General features: G+C 32.1%; 1 long non-coding RNA gene across 1 annotated transcript in view; it reads left to right on the top strand.

Annotated features, from left to right (window-relative positions):
* Window positions 1–19,639, top strand: part of LOC111525484 — a 273,665-nt gene that overhangs the window by 133,260 nt on the left and 120,766 nt on the right. The window contains exon 2 of the long non-coding RNA XR_002726119.1: window positions 16,788–16,915. This is a non-coding gene — a long non-coding RNA (uncharacterized LOC111525484). The remainder of the gene's footprint in view (window positions 1–16,787; window positions 16,916–19,639) is intronic.

Here is a 19,639-nt window from a genome sequence, read left to right as displayed (position 1 = left end):
CAAAAAAAAAAAAAAAAAAAAAAAAAAATGTATACATACTTTAACATACTTTAATACAACTTGTTTGAATAAGGTGGAACCATTTCAGAATTCACCAAAATTCTATTTTTTCACTCTAACTGTGCATTCATCAACTATAGGTGAATATTGTTGCTTTAAAATGTAAACCCTTAATTTTATTGTTTTGTTTTATAGATTTTTTTCATAAAATCATATACATCTTCAAGCTATTTTAGGATATGATGAAAGGTAATAGATGTTGGATGAAATTTTAGGTGCACTCAAAGCTTTGAGCAGAACTGTAACTGATCGACTCACTTAAGAATTAAACTTGAGGCCAAGTGTGGTGACTCACGCCTGCAATCCCAGCACTTTGGGAGGCTGAGATGGATGGATCGACTCGACTGAGGTCAGGAGTTTGAGACCAGCCTGATCAATATGGTGAAACCCTGTCTCTACTAAAATTACAAAAATAGCTGGGCATGGTGACAGGCTTCTGTAATCCCAGCTAGAGAGACTGAGGCAGTAAAATAGCTTAAACCTGGCTGGCATGGTAACAGGCTTCTGTAATCCCAGCTAGAGAGACTGAGGCAGTAAAATAGCTTAAACCTGGCAGGTGGAGGTTGCAGTTAGCCAAGATTGAGCCATTGTATGCCAGCCTGGGAGGGAAACTGTCTCAAAATTAAAAAAAAAAAAAGAAAAATTAAACTTGAGGATTTAATGGTGCCCTACCCTGCTGCAATAGACTATTTAATATATTTGTCACCAAATAAATATATTCTTTAATATTTTGTTCTCATTTAAAAAATTACAAAAACTGTGCCTCCTGTGGCTATTATTTTTGTCAAATTTAATATAATTGCAATGTTTTAGAATAAATATATATACATTTATTTTTGATAGTAGAAAACAATGAACTGTTTTCTGGATTTATTTAGGCATATTATTTAGTATGCTTCTATTATAATTTAAAAAAATTAAATATTTAGTTTCAAGCAATAATTATTAGAAAATGTTTTTGTACACTCTATTTGGAGATACGTTTTCTAAAAATTCTTCACGTTGTAAAAATTCTTCATGAATTTAATATACTGATTATTCTTCCAGTATTTTTTATACTTATGGCTGCTTTGCAAAATATAAGAGAATTTATCTTAGATTATGTTAATACATGATTAAGGACAGAGAAATCTGAACTTAATAAAAAATGTAGGAACTGATTTATACGTTTTTAAGAATTGACTGTTGGATCTTTGGAATCTTGCTTTTTTCCTCTACTCTGAGTGGTTTAGTTATTCAGACTTCTGCACTGCATAGGCATTTTGTTCCCGTATATTTTCTCGTTGTAACTTTTTTCTTCAGCATGTTCTATCGTTATTTAAAAAGGGGATTTTAGAATGTTAGCAGTTTGGATTTCAATAATGTGGTTGCTAGGAGAGGGGAAGGTATTCTAAGATACAGGGTCTCTCTTTTTTTGAGTTTAAACTTTGAGTACAAAGGCTGAATAGGAAACCTACATGTCTTCATTATCACCTCTTTGGTAGGGTAAAAATCCATATCCTGAATATGACTTTACTATGTCACTAAGCAAAATTTGAGTTTTATTTCTGTATTCTATCAACAGGAAAATAAAATTTTTATGAAGAAATAGCTTTTTAAATGGAGAGAGATTTCTGAACTTATTACTCTTTGAGTGTTTCATTATCCTCTTGAGGTGCTTTGTGGTGCTAACATTTTAAAGGCAAAAGATTTTGCTGAGCCCAAATAAAAACATATAAAGATTTCAGGAATCTATTTTGGATTTTTAAATAGTTATATGTAGTTGAAGAGATTGAAATGACCTATTTCTACCTAATCTTTTCATGTAGCCACCATAAACTATGTCTGCGTGTGTTCAAATGTGTACATATATATAAAGTTTATGAAAAGTATTTCATATTCATATAATATTTCTCTTCTATTATTTGCTTTTATTTAATTCAGGTGAATAATCTGTGTGTATGATATGGCTTGGCTGTGTCCCCACCCAAATCTCATCTTGAATTGTAGCTCCCATAATTCCCACGTGTTGTGGGAGGGACCTGGTGGGAAGTAATTGAATCCTGGAGGCAGGTCTTTCCATTCAGTTCTTGCGATAGTGAATATGTCTCACAAGATCTGATGGTTTTACACAGGGGGTTCCCCCTACACAAGCTTTCTTGCCTGCTGCCGTATAAGAGGTGTCTTGCTTCCCCTTTTTTTGCCGTGATTGTGAAACTTCCCTAGCCATGTGGGACTGTGAGTCAATTAAACCTCTTTCCTTTATAAACTACTCAGTCTTGGGCATGCCTTTATTAGCAATGTGATAACAGGCCAGTACAGTATATTTGCATGTCCATACACACACACACACACACACACACACACACACATATATATTTTAAAACTTGTGTCTATAACTTTGTATAAAATTACATTTTACAGCCAGGTGCAGTGGTTCATGCCTCTAATTCCAGCACTTTGGGAGGCTAAGATGGGTAGGTTACAAGGTCAGGAGTTCGAGACCAGCCTCGCCAAATTGGTGAAACCTCGTCTCTACTAAAAATACAAAAATTAGCCAGTTGTGGTGGTGGGCGCCTGTAATCCAAGCTATTCGGGAGGTTGAGGCAGGAGAATTGCTTGAACTCTGGAGGTGGAGGTTGCAGTAAACCAAGATTGTGTCACAGCCTGGGCAACAGAGCAAGACTCCCTCTCGAAATAAAAAGAAAAATTCCATTTTATTATGTATTTAGAAAGATAGAATAATTCATAAATAAAAAGACTAAAATTATTAATATATACCAAATTTCAACCTGTCTTTCTTTTGTCACAGACAATACGTACTGAACAACTGAGAAAATGATTTTATTCAGGCTATTGCAATAGAATGTACATTCATTAATGACAAGCATCTTAAAAAAAGAAAGGAGGCTTACAGTAGTATAGCTTCAGGTACAAGGGAGTCATCCCCAAGACGTGGGGGAGTCACAGGGCAGAGTGGACAGTAAGTCTTACCTGAAGAGTGGAGGTGGGTAGTTCTTGGCATGAGTAAAAAGTAGGTGGTCCTTGGACACACAAAATGGTGAACAGATGTCTTAACTTTTGTTATTTTCCAGAAGCACGGGGATCAGCTAAAGTCCAGCATTGCCATAAGTTTGATAATTATTAACCTAAAAAAGAAAAGAAGGTGAATTTACATTAAAAGTTTCATTAATTAAGTGAATCTTGATTATGGCACTTGGAAAAAATAGCAAACATTTACCAAAGGTGTTTTATTGGACAAATGTTTCACTGAAGGTATTATAGTTTAGCTTGAGTATATCTTATTCACTTGACTTTCGACACATATAAATACAAAAGTATTTGGTTATTGTTGTGACTATATAATGTCTTCTTTGAAAAAATATTAATTTAAGAGCCAAGCAAGCTTACCATTTCAACGAATTTAGCCAAAAAACACAACTTAGGACCAAACCATCTCTTTAAAAAGAATTATTCTTCTTAAGAGTAAAAACTGAGTTACTTTTCATGTATTAATCTATGTAAATTTCCAGCCTTTGTATTAATATCTTTTAAAATACATTGCCATTTTTACTGAATGTTTCATGAAACATTGAATATATCTAAAATCAACCAGTTTGCACTTAAGGACTTCATTATATTCCTTCAACTATATTTAGAAATGTTAGTAACTTATTCCAAAGAAGTACATAAAATGTTTATCATGTATTTAAAATATTAGCATAAAATATAATGTATTTTGCAGCCTACTCGGTGTTAATCAAGGAGTAAAATGTAATGATATTAAAATACTAAAAGATTCATACTAATATAATAAGTATATTTTAAATTCATACAAGAAAGTTGAAGATTAAAAGTATATTACAAGCAGTAATATCAACACACTAAATTAATATAATAAGATATTCAGCATTACAAGAATTACTCCCCATTTCATCAATGAATATATTAGACAAAATGGAGTACAGAAGTTATTGGCTAAGATGTTTAAAAGGATGAAAGCCCAGAAAGTATAGATTTATGATCAATTCTGAAAACAGCAATTTACTAGAAGATGGGAAATATATTTACTTTTATATTTTTATTTATTTATTTCGAGACTGAGTCTCTCTGTCACCCAGGCTGGAGTGCAGTGGCCTGATCTCAGCTCACCGTAAACTTTGCCTCCTGGGTTCAAACGGTTCTCCTGTCTCAGCCTCCCAAGTAGGTGGGATTACAGGTGTGTGCCACCATGCCGACTAATTTTGTATTTTTAGTAGAGACAGTGTTTCATGTTGACCAGGCTGGTCTCAAACACCTGACCTCAAATGATCTGCCTGCTGCCTGCATTGGCCTCCCAAAGTGCTGGGATTACAGGCATGACGCACTGAGCCAGGCCAGAAGATTGGAAAAGAACATTTAGTGAATAGGAATTCAACAAATTGCTTAAATATGTTAAAGTATAATTGGTATATGGCAGTATACAACGTTTCCAGTATAAGAATCCTAGCTCCCAGAATGTCTGTCTATGAAGCCTGTGATGTTGTGCAAAAGGAATATTAATAACTGCTAAACATAAGATTTGAATTAATACACTTACTGGATAAATACACAAAATATCTAAATGTGTATATGTAAGTATTTTTATTAGAAGAGAAATTTTAGAGATATTTGCCTATATGCATAGACTTAAAAATATATAAATACAGTTTATTTGGTACAATAAAATCTGAGTAATAATTTTAAAAGAACAGAAGTAAAATTTCAGAAATGTATACTCCTGAAAAACACTAGTCTTCTAAACTCTAGGGAACAGTGTTGCTTCATTTTGAGCTTCTTCAAGATTTTATAAACTCTTACCTCACTGGCTGTGGGCCCTGGCTCATCTGCACTAGATTTAATTTCAGAACAATAAAATAGGATGCATTTTTTGCTTTTACGGTTTAGTAAATTTTTAAATTAAATTTGGCCTCTGTGTTTTTTCTTCATTGAAACACTTTTAATTATTCTCTTTATGTAAGGTTTTTGATTTACTCATTTTTATTCAAATATCTTTTTATTTGATGCCTACAATTTATCAAGCTCTATACTTAGACTATAATGATGAACAAGACTAACACAAGTGCTGTGCTAATGGAAAACTTCAGTATCATAGAAAATATATATTTATCATGTAATATATTTCAATTATAATAATTATAAGGAATTGAATATCAGTATTCTATGTGAAGAATTAATAAAAGAATCTATATAGGTTTGTGTTTTCATGCAAATACACATATAAAGGAATAGTAAGAGTTAAATGGCTTTTTAGGAACAGAAAAACTGACCTAGGGCTTGAAATAACCATGACAAATAAAGGAACCAAATGAAAGTCAATATAGCTAAGGTATGGAGAGTTAAAGGAATAGATATGTGAAAAGATCAAGAAAGTTAGACAGAAAGAAACCTTTCCTAGATGGTATTATTGGCCAGATTTTGGGTCTGTTCAAATATCACTAGGAAGGCCTTGAATTGTTCTATACATCAGATGACCATCAGTTTTACATTTACGAAAGGAGATCCTAAAGAACGAAGAATAACAAAGTAGGAAGAGTTAATATTGAAACATCACTTAAGAGAATATTACAATAATCCAGAGGAGAAACGATGGCCACTTGGCAATGAGGAACAAGGTGGTGGGTGGGTTTCAGAGGTATGTATGATATAGAATAAATTAGATTTGCGATAGAATTGATGACAAATAAGACAATCAAGAATAATCCCAGATTTGGGGCTGAGGGAAAACCATTATGTAAACCATGGTGTAATTTCCTGACTTAGGGAACACAGAAAATATATATGTTTGGAGAGGAGATTTGTTAAACAGGTAGTGCCGGTGAGACGGTTCAAGGTGGTTGTCAGTAAGAAGCTCCATATTTAGGCCCTAGAGCAACCTCAACTGGATATATGAATATGAGAGCTCTCACAAAGAGATTTAACTGAAATAATGAGATTAGATGCCACTAAAATTTTTTAAACTTCCACTACAAATTGCAGAAAAACTTTAATTATTAATGAGTGTATAAATTAAGAGAAGCTGACAAGATACTACAAAGGAATGTCCAGAAAAATAGCAGGAAAATGTAAAATGGCATTTCATGGAAATAGAAATAGAAAATTCAAGACAGGTAATATTTTTAGAGAAAAACAAGGTCAACCCTATAAAGTGCTAAAGTCAGGGCAAGACAAATTAGGATTAAGGTATGTACATTGCATTCATGATATGAGGTCTTTAATAACCTTACACGAGATAAGTTCCGGAAGAATTATTCAGGCAACCCCTTGAAGTGTTAAGGAATGGATGGCTGATGAAGATTTGCAAATAGCGTGTGTAAAGAATTTCACAGAAAATTTGCTTATATTAACCCCATAATTAAGCATTTTGTGTGCTGAACATCTTTGTTGATTCTAGTGGTTTCAGTAGCGGTGTTCTTCCAAGTTAAGGAAACATTTTTTAAAAGGCAATTATATCTTTACAAGATACACAGAGCTGGGGGCTTTGTGGAAAGAATTGAGGCCAGGAATTCGAAACCAGCCTGACCAACATGGTGAAATCGCACCTCTACTGAAAACACAAAAATTCGCCGGGCATGGTGGCAGGCGCCTGTAATCTCAGCTACTGGGAGGCTGAGGCAGGAGAATCGCTTGAACTCAGGAGGCGGAGGTTGCACTGAGCTGATACTGTTCCATTGCACTTCAGCCTGGGCAACAGAATGAGACTCCATCTTAAAAAAAAAAAAAAAAATCACATTAATGTAGTTCTGTATGACAAAGTGCAGGCTATACACAGATAAAGATAGGTGCTGTGCTCTTTAGAGATAACGAAAAAAAAAAAAAAAAAAAGAACAGTACATAATCCATCAATGAAGAAGTTGAAAAAATAACCACAAATGTCTAAAACACATGAAAAGAAGAACTAAAAGGCTTATTCCAGACCTGCAACGTGGTGTCAGGAAAATAGGAATCAAAAGGCCCAGAAATGTAGAAATACTTAAAAGAACTGCTCATTTTCTGTTGTTCAAGGTTGTTCTCTCAACTAAGGCAGCATTTTATGTGCCGGTTTCATATACTGTGGATTATCCCTCTGATGTGTTTGAAGCACTTTAAACCTTGATAGATTTATGGATGTTTACTACTTTAATGTGTGTAACTCTATTTTGTCGTATCACTTGTCTTAGTCTTCTGCATTCATATAAGAAGATAAAATTACACTTATGTGAAATTGTAATGTTTCCTAATTAAATGCTTCCTTCATGAGATCAGGGCAAATGTCTGCTTGCTAACTAGTCTATGTTCAATGTCCTTCTGGATAATTACCATGTTAGAAAACTTAATAAATGTTCATTGAGAAAATAAAAACTAAAATAATTATTATCCATTATTTATTATCAAATTATATTTATATATAAATAAGAATAAAAAGGAAATAATATTAAAAATTAAATATTTTATAGCCTCTATAGGGTAAATCCCATGTGATTTTCTGACTGTAGAGTAAACAAAATAGGTATAATCTCTAAGGAATAAATATTTGTGAAGGCAAATGTGAATGAATATATTTTGCCAATGGAAACAATGTCTTTGAAATATCAATCATATCTGGAAATAATTGGTTTAATTTAGTTTTAAATTATCAATTATGTAACACAGGGTGCAAGCATGTCTCTGTGTCTCTGTTGATATTTCTCAGAAAAAAAAGAGAAACATCTATTCTAACTTAAATCTTATCTGATCTTTTGTTTTTCAAATTAAGTCCTCCAAGAAAAAATAAATACAAAAGTCCCTAGGGTTAACAGAATAACTCAAAACATAATCCCAAAGATACAGTACCTTCAAAGCTATTATTTACTGAAAACTTATACCAGTTGCCATGGAAGTAATCCCTATTAAGTTCATGTGTAGAAATAACATTTAGTGTAATTTAACCAGAAGTGGTATAGAATAACACAGAAGAAAAATAAAAATTGAATTCTCATGCAAAAATTTAACTAAGACTTTTGATATTCTAATAACATGTATTATCCATTGTCAGTGTATGGTAATCAGATTATTTCTTCATTAGAAAGAGTTCATAAAATTGAAAGAAGCTTAGAGTAATTTTGTAAGTTCACTATGTTCTTGAAAACAACAGACTTACAGGGGAACATATTCAACAATTTACTGAAGATTATCAGTTATCCTTCCATAATAACTGGGTCACCAACTCGTGCAGAATGTCATAGAATTTTATTTAGAATGTTTCATTTTATAATTTGTTGTATCTAATATCTTGCAAGAGATCAAAATATTAACAAATTTAGATGGTTTAGATGAATATCAGCATACATTTTCAATTTGCAAATTATAATTCATTTAGGGATTATTTTCTATGGATAAATAATATCATTTATAATAAAGTTTCAAATTGTTTTTCTCAGAATGGTTGAAGTAACTTTTTGTTAATTAATTATTATCAGAAATGATTGATAAACCACTCATAATTTATTAATGTCACAAATAATTATAATTTATGTGATTTACAATTATGAATCTCTTATAATTTATTCTACATTTTCAATTTATGTCATTCTTAGGTACTTTCTTAATTATGAATCATAACATATAGAGAAAGCATTAAAATATTTTTATTACATTCCTACGCATTAACTATCTTCCTTATATATTCCTTGATATAATTTATGACTTAAATAAAACATGTAACTCTATTTAAATAAAAACTGTAAAATTATATTTTAAAACATGGATATTGTTTTGAAATTATGTATATATCATTTTAGACATAATATTTAATTATATTCATTTCAATAAATTATTTGATTTTGATTTTTCTCTAGAGTCTTTTGTGGTCACACATATAATCACAAAAATCTTGTTAATTACATAATCTTATTCATAGAAATTATAGACAGGAACCTAAGCAGAAGATGTTATTGCCAATTGAACTATGGACGCTTTGTTGTATGACTGTATTTACAAATTATTTGACTTCCTTTAGATTTGGCCTTATATTGAACACAGGCAGCCTATGCTAAAATAGCCTTCTTTACATTTGTTTTCTAATCAGCACAAAACCATCAACTTCTACCTGGAGAATTGCTGTGAATTTAGGATTTGCAATAAGTGTTGAGTTCTTCATAGTGAGAGAAATAATTTGTATTCATTTAGCCTACTTATGTAGAAAAATGTTTGGTCTTGATCATACTCTAGATGATTCAGTAATATTATTCAGAATGATTTATAAAATATTTTCAATTTTTAGCCTTTTAGTTTGTCTTGGATGAAATTTGAGAACATACTTTAACTTTGTTCAAAATTACTTTATTTTACTGTCTAGGAAGATAAAATAATTATATTTTTTATGTGGATCTTGATGATTACACATGGCTTAAAAATTATTAGCACAATTATTCTTTGAAGGAATGTTATTAACCTTAAATTATTAGACAACATTATATATGAAAATCAGTTTAAAGCTTTTTTCTGAAAAAAAATGAGCATGTTATCAGCTCTAATTTTGGAAATCGTGACCACGTTTACATGTATATTATTTAAACACAAAGTTTTGTAACTTTCTCAGCCTTCTATGAATGAATGCACACATTTTTAACCTTTCATTCTATTACTATATATATATATATATATTTGAAAGAGTAAGTTTAATTTATTTTTTCTTAATCCATATATTTTTAATAAATCTTTATATCACAAATTTAACATTGTTATTAGTTGTCCTAGCATATCTAAAACATTTTTTTGTATAAACATTATCCAGCTCTCGAGGATATTTGATTTTTAAACATTTTATTTTATAAAAGCAGTCTTATATGACAAATGTTCATTTTATATTAGTGTTTCATTGATGATGACTCTGTCTATTTGATAAGTAAAGTTCATGTCCCATGTAAAGCAGAATATTTGTATACAATTTTAGTTACTGGCATTTTTTTCTTTTTTTTTGCTTCTGATTTTATGAAAAAGAAGTCCAAATTTGAAAAATACAAGTAAAATAACCCAAACTAACATCAACACAGGAATACCTACTAAATTCACTTTTAAATATATGTATAAATTGCTATCTAGTTTTTAATTTAAGACTATAAACTTGAATGATGACAGAGTAAGAATATATAGCCTGACAATTGTCAACTTATAAGACACAATATTACATTTATTTAAGTGAACAAAATTTTCCATATTCTTTCTATTATTTGTAATCATCTGAAAAATACTTAATGCTGAAACTATGTTTTCACAATGTAATTAAGACACGGAAATCCTAGAACAAACTCTAGGAAGGCATTTATGACTAAGTCTTCAAAACCAATTCCAGCAAAAACAAAACTCAAAAAGTTTTAATCTAGTTAAACTAAAGAGCTCCTGCAAGGCAGGAGAAACTATGAACAGAGTAAACACACCACTTACAGAATGGGAGAAAATATTAGCAAACTATGCATCGGACGAAGGCCTAATAGAATCTGCAAGGAATTTAAAAGATCAATCAAGAAACAAATAATCCCATTAAAAAGTAGGCAAAGGCCATGAACGGACACTTCTCAAAAGAAGATATATAAGCGACCAAGAAACATATGGAAAAATGCTCATTATCACTAATCATCAGAGAAATTAAAATCAAAACAGGAGATACCATTTCATGCCAACCAGAATGCCTTTTGTTAAAAAGTCCAAAAATAACAGATGTTGACTGGATTGCAGAAAAAAAGGGAGGCTTATACACTGTTGGTAGGAATGTAAATTAGTTTAGCCACTGTGAAGGGCAGTTTGGAGATTTCTCAAGGAACTGAGGGTTGAACTACCATTCAACGCAGCAATCACACTACTGAATACGCGAAGATAAATGAATATTCCACCAAAAGACACATGCACCTGTATGTGTATCACATCAGTATTCACAACAGCAAAGACACGGAATCAACCTACATGTCCATCAACTGTGGAATGAATAAAGCAAATGTGGTCCATATATACTATGGAATACTATGCAGCCATAATAAGAAAAAAATATCATGTCCTTTGCAGCAATTTGGATGCAGCTGCAGGCCATTACCCTAAGCAAATTAATGCAGAAACAGAAAACCAAACATTGCATGTTCTTACTTATAAGTGGGAGTTAATCACTGGATGCACATTGACACAAAGAGGGGAACAATGGATGCTGGGGAGTACTTGTCGGTGGAGTGTGAAAGGAGGAAGAGGAGAGAAAAACTACCTATCAGGTACTATGGTTATTATCTGGGTGACAAAATAACCTGTACACCAAACCCCTGTGACACAAAGTTTATCTATATAACAAACTTGTACATGTACTCCTGAAACTAAAATAAAGTTGAAAAATACAGCATCTCAGATCCCACCCTGGAACTACTGAAACAGAGACTCTGGAGGTGTGGTCCAGCAACTTACATTTGAAGCAAAAATTGATGGTATATTTTTTACATCCTTTTAACTTTAAATCTAAGCATGTTGTAGAATTTGAAGTAAATTTTCCAGTAAACAGCATATGGATAGGCTGTGTGTTGTATCCTCTTTGTCAATTGCTTCTTTAAATTTACATGTTTAACCAAGTATAATAAAAAAAAATACTGCTATATCAGAGAAACATTTCCCATTTTATTATTTATCTTCTGCTTGTTTCCTCTGCTTCTTATTCCATTGTTTTTCTCTCTCTCTTTTTTTTTTTTTTTTTTTTTTTGCCTTCTTCTTGGATACTTGAAATTTTTTTTTAGAATTCTATCTTAATTTTTTCATAATGCTTTGAGTGTATGTCTTTGTATATTTGCTCTGTATATTACTTTATTCATATGTCTCAACACAGTTTAATGGTATCAACATTTTAACATTTCAAGTGCAGTGTAGAAGCCTGATTTTCATTCAAATCTTTTACTTTCTGACTTTTAATTATCATTTTCTTTTTTATCTGATGATGTCATTATTTAGTTTCAATCATCAATATGAATCATACAACTTATGAAGATAGCCTATTGCATGAATTAAACAATGAATGAATTATCCAACTTGTGAAGGTAGTCTATTGCATGTGTCCACATATCTATTCTTTCAGTTGAATTTCCTTCCTGGTGATCCATGATTTGTTCTTTTATAATTTCTTTGCTTTATGAAGAACTTCCTTCGGCCATTTTTCAATGATGTCCTCAAGGTAAGAGAGTTTAATATTTTGACTAAAGGGTCTCTATTAAATCAAACGCTTCTACGTTGATAGAATTGGCAGTTGTCATAATAAAGCCTCCTATACTTTTATACTGCTTTGAAAATATATAATGTAAAACTAATTTTTGTAAAACTGTTTTTTAACACAAACTATGCATTTTTAATTCACTTTTTTAAAAAACTTTATCCAGTGAATGTTAATATATGTTCTTTGAATAAATATTCATTGTGTTCATAGTTCCATCTGAATGAGGGTTATATCTAGCCATGACAGAAGAATCTCTTGGTATCATTATAGGTTTTGATATACATTGATATGCTGAAAATCACTTTCTGAAAAAAGAAAGAATCATGATGCTATGAAAGAAAAAAAACAGAGGAATTTAGACTCCAAAATTGTTTTAGCTCAAATATAGCTTATCTCTGTTCAAAGACATGAGAGTTTAACAATTGCAAATTCCAAAATCATCTTTGTCATTGGCGTCCAGTTAGTGAAAGAGGAGAACATACAAATTATCACTTTGTTGGATATACTTATGAACTGGGCCAGAGACAGACAAACATTACTTCTGCCCACATCCCATTGACTGTAACATTATTATGATGATCACCTAACACCAAGGGATACTTGGAATATAATCTATCTCCATCTGCACAATATATTACAGATGCATATTCTGCATATATATATATATATATCTACAAAAGGGAAAATAAACTGTGATAATCAAGTATCAACATCTTACACATCCTGTTTTTTTTTCTTACCTCACACTCATGCTTTACACTACATAAATACCATAACTACTCTTGCTATCACTATTCGCACTAAATAATAGCAATAATGATTATGAGAACAACTGACATTAAGCATTATATGCTAAACACTGTTTTGTATAACATTATCTATTCCTTCCAGCAATCCTCTTTTTAGATCATATTATCGTCACTAATTTGCAAATGTAAAAACAGAGGCACAGAAAAGGAGGTAGATTGCTCACTTTTACACAAATACTAACAGAGCCTATATTTACATGGAGGATTTAGGGCAAGATCATCTATTCTTAGGTATGTACAATCTGAGATTATTTAACACCATGCTTTGGGGAAACAGCTTAAACTTTCCAAATCTGGTTTTCTCATCTAAAAAATATGGGTAATACGTGTATTCTAGTATTAGTGGAAAATATATATTATACCATGTCTAAAAATGGCCCTAGCTACTTTGAGAGGCTGAGGCAGGAGAATCGCTTGAACCCAGGAGGCAGAGGTTGCAGTGAGCCAAGATCGCGCCCCACTGCACGCCAGCCTGGGTGACAGAGTGAGACTCCATTTCAAAAAAAAAAAAAAAAGACAAAGTCAGTTCTTGATACAGACCTTCAGGCTAAAAACTAAAATTTTAACCACAATGTCGTCATTTTTTAAATTCATCATGCAAGAGAAGATAGCTCATACTGGATTAACCTCAACTTCTACTTTTGTGAAAAAAAAGTGACTGTGAAATTCTTTCCTACCATAATTACCACCACCAAAATTTTGATATTATAAACTCATTTATAATCATGAAATATTGATTTTAGGGAGGCCGAGGTGGGTAGATCACGAGGTCGGGAGATCGAGACCATCCTGGCCAACATCGTGAAACCCCACCTCTACTAAAAATACAAAAAATTAGCCGGGAATGGTGGTGGGCGCCTGTAGTCCCAGCTAATTGGGAGGCTGAGGCAGGAGAATGGCATGAACCTGGGAGGCGGTGCTTGCATTGAGCTGAGATCATGCCACTGTACTCCAGCCTGGGCAACAGAGCAAGACTCCGCCTCAAAAAAAAAAAAAAAAAAGAAATACTGATTTTAATATGTAATATTTTAACATGTGGAATTTGAAATAACATGATTAATTTTAAGAGATTATCATTTAATCATGTTTGTTGTAAATACAGTTAAAATATTAGCTCTCCTCATAGTTAGCTGTAACTCTCATTCTGAAAATACAAAAACTTTAATTGATATTCAGAATAAGAAATTATCTTAGCAGATATGGACCTTGCTCAGGATGAGTAAATATATATAAACTAAAATGTCACACGAGAAACAAGAAAAAGGGGCATATTAGGAAACTGATGAAGTGTCCAGGAAGATTGGTCTTTTTAAACTTTATTCAACCCTCTGCTAAAAAAATTGAATTGGTTACCATTACTTTTCAGGTAAATATCTAAATCTTCAATTCGATTGTATGTCCTACTTCAATTCTACTCTATCTATCTCTAGAATGATATGCTGTTATTACAATTTCACTTGTTCCCTATGCTATATTCATGTAAACTTTCATTTCTTATTGTTCCAAGCTCATTTCAGTATAAGAAATTTATGGAATATTTGTCAAAAGCAATCCCACATACATGTTTCCATTAACTGATTTATTCAATTTTCAGCTCAACTGCCACTTTATAAAAAGAAGTTTTCATTTATTAATCATTTTTAAAATTTCCAGTATACATATATTTTCTGTAATTCTTCTCTTTAGAAATTATTAGAGCAGAAAGTTATATATGTTTAAGATTAATTAATTCTTTAATTCTATAAGTTAATTCCATAAAGTTCCATGAAAGTAAAAATTATGTATGATTTTCTCAAAATTAATTTCCAGCACATACCACAAATTGTATGTGGTAGAGTTTGGTAAATAATTGCTGAGTAGATAAATGGTTCTCAAAAATATTTATGATATAAATTGAATTACATTTCACTTTTACATAGTCTTTTCAATTGTATTATAATGCCCTTTTCCAACAATACTCACAAAAACAAAGACACTATTATTGTAGTTACACTGTATTTATTTTCATTTATTTATTTATTTATTATTTATTTATTTATTTATTTATTTATTTATTTATTTGGAGATGATCTCTCTCTGTCACCCAGGCTAGAGTGCAGTGGAGCAATTGGCTCACTGCAACTTCCACTTTGCATGTTTAAGCGATTCTCCTGCCTCAGCCTCTGAAGTAGCTGGGATTACAGGTGCCCGATCACCACGCTCAGCTAATTTTTGTATTTTTAGTAGACCCAGGGTTTCACCAGGTAGGCCCGGCTGGTCAGGAACTCCTGACCTCAGGTGTTCCCCCACCTTGGCCTCCCAAAGTGCTGGGATTACAGGTGTGAGGCACCACACCAGGCTCTATTATTGTAGTTGCGCTTTAGGATGCTATTCACATTAGATCACAGACTAATGTTGCCCCTGAGAGTTGGGCAGCATGATGCAACTGAGTGAGCAGTATGTAAACTACCAAGAATATTAAATTATAATTTGTGGCCAGGTGCGGTGGCTCAAGCCTGTAATCCCGGCACTTTGGGAGACCGAGACGGGCGGATCACGAGGTCAGGAGATCCAGACCATCCTGGCTAACATAGTGAAACCCCGTCTCAACTAAAAAAAAATACAAAAAACTAGCCGGGCGAGGTGGCAGGCGCCTGTAGTCCCAGCTACTTGGGAGGCTGAGGCAGGAAAATGGCGTAAACCCGGGAGGCGGAGCTTGCAATGAGCTGAGATCCGGCCACTGCACTCCAGCCTGGGCGACAGAGCGAGACTCCGTCTCAAAAAAAAAAAAAAAATATATATATATATATATATATATATATATATAATTTGTAGTGACATAAACATGTAGAAATGTGAGATGTAAGGAAAGCTGGAATAATTCTATATTTTTAAAACATAAGGATTCTAACAGACCAAAACAAATTATGTACACGACAGAAATATTTACTGGCTAACTCTAATTTCCAAAATAATGGTGAAGAAAAAAGCCAAAAACAAATCTCATAAACTAACTCTTCCTTAGACTAATGATTTCTAAAATGTAATGCAAGTTACATAAAATTTCTGAAATATTTCCATAGTCATAAAATGCTTCTGTGGGTTAACTTAAAATCAATTCTCTAGCTAATTGATACAAAAGCCAATGAAAGCTGCTACTGATTTTTGAGAAGACTCAAATAGAAAACAGTCATTTGCCAAATCCTCTGATAGTAAGATTCACAAGCATAATTATGTGCCAGGTTTTCATCTCTAATCTAAACCCCAGTGAATACTTATTTTGAAGGAATCAATAATAAATTCAAAGAGAGGACAGAATCCATAGGGTGAGAATAAAAGATCGACATCTGGCTTCAAGTCTTCTAGCATGCATGTATCCAAGCAGTTACAGACTGAGCAACTGAGAATTGGGTTTACAATATTATTGCAAATTTTTAAAGAATTTCAAACTTTAGTCCTTTCATTTTCATGTGACTTAATCTATGTTCATGTTCCAACCTGTCCTCTGAATTCCTCAGAGCTGATTTATTTTTCTAATGTCATATGTGCCTTAGGCAGCATCCAACTATCAGGTCTCTGCACACCTAGGAGTTAATTGGTGGAACTGCTTTCCATAAAATATTCATACCAGTAACTATTTTTAAAGTTAATTTAAAAACTATTTCTTTTTTCATTTTAATCTCAAATATTGCTAGTGAAATTTTATGTGATATCTTTACTTACAGACAATCCCAAAAGGTACTGAAAGTTAAGAACATTGCTTAGAGGAAAAGATGGTATGACTTCATACTCAGTGCCTCATTATCCCATACTGCAGTTTGGCTTTGAACCACCAATCCCAGAAGACACTATCGTAAGTTATATATTCATTTTCTTGAAAGAAATATGATATTTTCAAGTAAAATATATTTAATTTTCTGTAAGTTCCTTGGCTCTGAAAATGATAAAACAAATTGTAATACCATTATACAAAAATTAGCACATCTCTATTCCTTACTTTTGTTTCATTTTGTATTTTTAAGTAATTATACCTGTTTATATTTCTCAGAATTATTCCACAAAGATAACATGGCATTTCAGAGGGCCCTGGAATTTACTGTAAATAATTCCCTTTATTTGAGAATGAATGTAAGCATACACCCAAATTCTAGCTCAAACAGAATTTTCTTAACATTTTAATGTTCAATTTTCATCAACAGAATTAGAATAATAATACTAATATCGTAATGTTAACAGAATGATTAAATTTGGTAATATAGTTAAAATTCCTCCAAAACTTGAAAATTAAATAAATGCTACCATTTGCAACATTAATTTCTTGTGATTATGAGCCCCTGTGATTATATGTGTACCTATATTAGAATTATTTTTACTGCACTAAGGAAATATATTATGAAAGAACTGTTCAAGTCTCATGTGTTTATTGGCACCTATTAAAAAAGTAATTAATAAAATTTAATATAAATGTATTCCAAACATTTGGTTTTCTAACTATTGCTTAAAGTCCTCTTTCATAGAAAAAGTATAAAGCATGTTGTTTTTATGAAAATTTAAAAAAGTAGAAACTGAGAGGAAATATATGTATGATCGAATATAACTTGTAAAGCCAAATATTGGCTCTAACTAGCAGTGATTTAAGTCCTGAAAGTAGATATTTCATGCCATGCTGATGAGCACAGTATCAAAAAATAATGTTTCTTGGATAGTTTTTTTACTGTGTTTATGTTCTACACCTTGTATGAAAAGAATAGATGAACTATAAACAAAATTATGTTGTCTCCAAAGAGATCAAGGAACACACATTAGACACCACTCTCCATAAACCTACTTAAACTGAACTAAAAATATTTAACCTGTGAGGCTATTGACTTTGACTAATAATTCTAATAACAGAATCACCCATTTTTTTAGATATATAAATTTCACAACTGAAATGGATTCGCTAATGATAATATTGTCTTTATACCACAGCTGTCATTTGCAGCAACAATAAATGTAGATTGTTTCTTACAATACATTAGATAGATAAATAGACAGACAGATAGACAGATAATATTAACACCCCACCCACACAGATATATATACACACACACAGACATATATATACACACATATGAAATTACGAAATTCTGGAATTGAGCTCAGAAATTTGCATTTTAACAAGCCCTATTTTAACAAGATGTTTCTGATGCGTGTCAAAATTTGAGATGTAGTGGTTTAAACAGTTAAGTCTTTTATATTTACTCATTTATTTACCTTTTTGAAGATCTTAATTCTTCCTATGCCTTCTTTAGACCATCTGAGATAATTTTTATTCAGCCTGAAGAACTTCCTATAGTATTTTGGTAGCATTGCTCTGCAGGGGACTAACACTATTAGCAGTTGTTTGTCTAAGAACATCTTTATTATGACTTTTATATTGAAGGTTATTTTTAGTAGGGTATAAAATTCTAGATTTGCATATTTGGGATGCGAAGGCTTCAAGCCAGTTCCCAAACTGAATCAGCAAATTCTGTAGATAAGAAGGTAATCAGTGATCAAATTATAAATGAAACCACTCTCATATATGTATATAATTTTGTTACCACAAATATGATTCTTGTGATTTTTTAAATTTTTAATTATTTCAACAGTTATAGAACAAGTATTCTGTTTCTTAACCATTCCAACCAACAAATTACATTTCATTTATAGTGATAAAAATAACTGAGGTAAATTCTCTTCTATTATAAGCCAGTACTTTGAGAATGAAAGTAACAGTTCATAAACAAAATTTTTAAGCCTCCTATAGTTTCCACTATGGAAGGACGTAACTATCATGCCTCATTCATTGCACTAAGGAGGAGAATTTAAGAAGATGCAAAATATATAAAATAAAGACAATTTAAGTACTAAACCAAGTAAACAACAAAAAATAATAATTCAGACATTGATTAAGAAAAAACTTACATGATGGAGGATAAACTGGAGTCTACACATCAAAATGCCTCTTCAAGAGTCAGAATAATTAACATATTTAAATATCTATGAAAACATTAGTTTGTGTTATAATTACAAAACAACAAAACAGAAACCATCAAAAGCACGCATTAGCTAAGTTTGCTAAAATACGAAAATAGCGAATTGCCATTATAACTATTTGCAATACAAAGAAATAAAGAAAGGGCCAAAAGAAAAGAAAGGAATGGAGGGCAGAAAAGAAGTCAGGCTTTACAGAAAAGAAGAGGAAAACGAAGGACAGGAGGGGAGACATGGGAGCCTTCCAGCCATTGCACCGCGAAGGGTTAATTCCCCCACCATCCTCATTTTTCTCCTTCCAGGGAGAGCCTCAGCACTTCAGACAAATCCCTCTCACCTCTGCAAGACACCAGTCAAGGTGAACTGTTTTCAGGCAGAGGGAGCTTTTGGCTAAATTGGAAAAAGGGGAAAGAGAGAGACATACAGAGAGAGACAGAATGAATTAAGGTCCACATACAAAAGGCACATATTCACACTCACATGTACAAATAAATGGCGCACCTCCAAATACATATCCGTTTAAGAGGCTGGGTAGGGTCTCAAGTTCCTCACCTCGATT

The sequence above is a fragment of the Piliocolobus tephrosceles genome, chromosome 1, assembly GCF_002776525.5.
Source record: "Piliocolobus tephrosceles isolate RC106 chromosome 1, ASM277652v3, whole genome shotgun sequence".
In the NCBI taxonomy this organism is placed as follows: Eukaryota; Metazoa; Chordata; class Mammalia; order Primates; family Cercopithecidae; genus Piliocolobus; species Piliocolobus tephrosceles.
The sequence above is the reverse complement of the archived record's forward strand: the minus strand, read 5'-3'. Positions and strand labels throughout refer to the sequence as shown.